The following is a 4,460-nucleotide window of genomic DNA, read 5'->3' as shown; positions in this document are numbered from 1 at the left end:
TTGATCAGAAGCCTTCAGAGTTTGTCGTGCTACTTAGGTGTAGACAAAGGTTCAAGTAGGGATAGGGAGAGGGCTTCCTTTATCTACTGAGGACAGAGCCTAATAAACGCACCTGTGGAAACTGACTTCGATGTCATTCCCAGGAAAGGCTCCTGATGTTAGTAACTAACAACTTTTAGAAAGCTTTAGCCACCGTTACAAAAACAAAACACTCAGAGTAATATTTATAAACACAAGCATCCTTGGGTTTCCCTTTATAATAATCATTCTGAGATGCCCACAGGGTTCAGCCGTGGTCCTCTTCGGGTGTGAGAAGCCGCAGGAGCACATGGGGTGATCTACTGATGTACCTTCTCAAAGTACTCCCTGGAAGCCGCTGGACTTGGCTTGATCGTAGGGAAATCTGGTGTCCAGTTTGCTGGGCAGACTTCGCCGTGGGTCTCCACAAACTGGAACGCCTTCACCAAGGGGAGGGTTTCTTCCACGCTCCAGCCCATTGGGAGGTCATTGACGCTGAGGTGCTGGATGACCCCATCGGGGTGGATTATGAAGAGTCCTCTCAGCGCGAGCCCGGCGCCTTCCACCATCGCGCCATAGTTCCAGGAGATCTTCGTTAAATCCGACAGGAGTGCGATGTTCACATGGCCAAGCCACCACTCCTTCTTGGGGTATTGATCCAGGCGAGATGGTGAAGTGGGAATCCACTGAAGCTGCAACCGCCTCGCAGTTCAGGTCGTGAAACTCATTGGGTTTGTCACCAAAAGCAGCTACTTCTGTAGGACACACAAAGGTGAAATCCAAAGGATAGAAGAAAAACACCAAGTATTTCCCCTTGAAGTCATCAAGGCTCAGCTCTTTGAACTCTCCGCTGATGACAGCTGTCCCCTTAAAAGAGGCTGCATGCTGGGTGACCGCAGGAGCATGGTACGGGGAACTGGTACTAAAGGAGAATCTTGCTTGAGCAGAGCCAGGCTGTAATATGTTTGTCAAACATCATCTTGTAGAAGCAACAGGCCTAGCAGCCGCGGAGACAAAACTGTCCCGAGAAATGGGGCTTACACGTCCAGCAACCGAAGCCCGGAGCAACCTCGCAGCAGCGGCCACCATCTTCAACACACCTGGGAGCCGCAGGGGTCTGAGACCCTGCTTCTAAATAAAGAATAAAAATAGGGCTGGGGGAGCCGGGCGTGGTGGGCACGCTTGTAATCCCCGCACTTGGGAGGCTGAGACAGGAGGATCGCACAGATTCGAAGCCAGCCTCAGCTACTTAGTGAGGCTCTCAGCAACTTAGTGAGACTCTGTTTCCAAATAAAATATAAAATAGGTCTGGGAGTATAGCCCGGAGGTAGAAAGCCTCTGGGTTCCACTTCCAGTACCACCAAAAAAAAAAAAAAATTGGGCTGGGGGTATAGCTCAGAGGTGGAATACCCCTGGGTTCCATCTCTAGTACCGAAAAAAAAGTAAATTCTGAGCCGGGTGTGGTGGCCCACGCCTGTAACCCCAGTACTTGAGAGGCTGAGACAGGAGGATTGTGGATTTTTTCAGCAACTTAGTGAAGCCCTGATTCAAAAGAAAAACAAAATAGGGCTGGGAGTGTGGATTGCAGGTAGATTGCCCCTGGGTTCAGTATCCAGTCACACACACACACACACACACACACACACACACACACACACACACACTGACTTCTGAAGCCGCTGTGGTAGCCCACACCTGTAATTTCAGTACTTGGGAAGCTGAGATAGGAAAAAGGAGGAATGCAGGTTCAAAGCCAGCCTCAGTAGGTTAGTGAGGCTCTTAGAAACTTAGTAAGACCTGTTTCCAAATAAAAAATAAAAAGGGGATGGGTGTGGTGGCACATGCTTATAATACCAGTACTTGGGAGGCTGAGGCAGGAAGATTGCAGGTTTGTGGCCAGCCTCAGCAACTGGGTAAGATCCTCCCCAATTTAGTGAGACCATTTCAAAATAAAAATAAAATAGGGCTGGGAGTGTAGCTCAGAGGTAGAATGCCCCTGGCTTCAACCCCCAGCACCTAAATAAATAAATAGCCAGGCATAGGGGCATACATTTGTAATCCCAGCATTCGGGAAGCTGAGCCAGGAAGATTACATTTCGCGGACAGCCTCAGCTAATTAGTGAGGCCTTTTGCAACTCAGTGAGAGCCTGTTTCAAAATAAAGTTAAAAAATAGGGCTGGGGGTATAGCTTGAAGGTAGAATGCCCCTGGGTTCCATCCTCAGTACCGCAAAAACAAATAAATAAGGCCAGGGTTATTGCCTCAAGGTAGAATATCCCTGGGTTCAATTCCCAGCACAAAATAAAGATGTGATTCTAAGGTGGGCTGGGGGCGCCTGGGCTCCTGCATCACCAGCAAGCTACCAGGCAGGACCAGTGCTGAGCACAGAGCCTGTGTGGCCTGGGTTTGCTCCAGGGTGCACCCAAAAGACCCCAGCTAGGACTGCGGGTCCTTCTGGCCGCCCCTCCATGCTGCGCTGCCCCCGGTCCCTCCGGCCCCCCTCTGCTTGGAATGCACTTGTCCTCATCCTCCCACCAGAGGCCTGCCTGGACGGGGCCCTCCCAGGACTCGAGCAGGCCCTCAGCCTGCCTGCAGATGAGACTCACTGGGAGCTTTGATCTGCGCTCCAGCCCATGCCCAGACCTATCAGAGCAGAATCTCTGGGATGAGACCTGGCATCTTAAGTAGGTCACAGGTGTGTATCATGCGCAACACTTATAAAGTGGGTTTTTTTTTTGTATGTGTGTATGGAACCGGGGATTGAACACAGGAGCCTTCAATCGCTCAGGTACACCCCCAGCCTGACTTTATTATTATTATTTATTATTATTATTATTTTTATTGTTATTATTATTACTATTTTGCAGTACTGGGGATGAAACCCAGGAACATTCCACCTTCGAACTACACCCCAAGCCCTATTTTTTTTTTTTTTTTTTTTTAGTGTCTGGGGATGAAACCCAGGGGTATTCGACCTCCGAGCTATACCCCCTGCCCTATTTTTTCTTCTTTATTTTGAAACAGTCTCACTAAGTTGCACAGGGACTCACTAAATAGCTGAAGCTGTCCGCAAACGCGATCCTTCTGTCTCAGCCTCCAGAATGCTGGGATTACAAGCATGCGCCACATGTCTGACTTTATTTATTATATTTATTTATTTATTTATTTATTTATTTATTTATTTATTTATTGGTGGTCTGAGGTTCCTGGAAACTCTTCTACCTCTGGGCTACACTCCCAGAACTAATTTTTTTTTTTTTGGTGGTACTGGGGTTCCTGGAAGCCCTTCTACCTCCGGAATACACTCCCACGGGTTATACTCCCAGACCTATTTTTTTAACTTTTTTATTTGGAAACAGGGTCTCTTAAACCAGCAAGGCTGGCTTCGAACCAGCGCGATCCTCCTGTCTCTGCTTCCCAAGCGCGGGGATTACAGCATGCGCCACCACGCCCGGCACCCAGAACTATTTTTATTTTATATTTTTTATTTGGAAACAGGGTCTCTTAAGCTAGAGAAGCTGGCTTCGAACCTGTGCAATTCTCCTGTCTCCGCCTCAGGGATTACAAACGCAGGGATTACAAGCGTGCACCACCACGCCCGGCCTGGCTTTATTTTTAATTAGTTTATTTATTCATTATGTGATACTGAGGATTGAACCCAGTGGTATTCTAGCTCAAAGCTCCACTCCCAGCCCTATTTTATTTTATTTTTATTTGTACTAAGGATTAAACCCAGGAGCATTCCACCTCCAAGCTACACCCCCTCAACCCGATTTTTTTTTTAATGATACTAAGGATTGAACTCAGAAGCATTCTATCTTCAAGGTGCACCCTCAGCCTGATTTTATTTCTTATTTAAAAACAGGGTCTCAAGGTCGGGCATGGTGGTGCACGCTTGTAATCCCACCATTTGGAGGCTGAGACCAGAGTATCACGGCTCAAGGACAGCCTCAGCTAGTTAGTGAGACCTCTGCAACTCAGTGAGACCCGGTTTCAAAATAAAGAATAAAAATTAGGGCAGGTGGTATAGCTCGGAGGTCGAATGCCCCTGGGTTCCATCCCCAGACCCGCAAAAAAAAAAAAACAACAACAAACAAAAAACAGGGTCTCACTAGATTGCTATGTCTTGCTACTTGCAAAGGCTTTTGTCCTTGAACCTGTGATCCACCTGTCTGAGCCTCCCAAGTACTGGACTTACAGGTGTGCATCACTACACCAGCTCTATTTTATTTTTTAATTAATTAATTAATTTTTGCGGTACTGGGGATGGAACCCAGGGGCATTCTACCTCTGAGATACACCCCCAGCCCTACATCCAGCCTTATTTATTTATTTATTTATTTATTTATTTATTTATTGTGTGATACTGGGGATGGAACCCAGGGGCTTCTACCTCCAGGCTACACTCCCAGACCTTTTTTTTTTTTTTGAAACAGGGTCTCT

General features: G+C 47.4%; 1 pseudogene across 1 annotated transcript; it reads right to left on the bottom strand.

Annotated features, from left to right (window-relative positions):
- Positions 1 to 338: 338 nt before the first annotated feature.
- Positions 339 to 1,107, bottom strand: LOC308267604 (thioredoxin-dependent peroxide reductase, mitochondrial-like; annotated as a pseudogene). The gene has a single exon. The product of its transcript is annotated as a thioredoxin-dependent peroxide reductase, mitochondrial-like (transcript).
- Positions 1,108 to 4,460: the final 3,353 nt, after the last annotated feature.

This window comes from Muscardinus avellanarius (assembly GCF_963383645.1).
Source record: "Muscardinus avellanarius genome assembly, chromosome: 10".
In the NCBI taxonomy this organism is placed as follows: Eukaryota; Metazoa; Chordata; class Mammalia; order Rodentia; family Gliridae; genus Muscardinus; species Muscardinus avellanarius.
The sequence above is the reverse complement of the archived record's forward strand: the minus strand, read 5'-3'. Positions and strand labels throughout refer to the sequence as shown.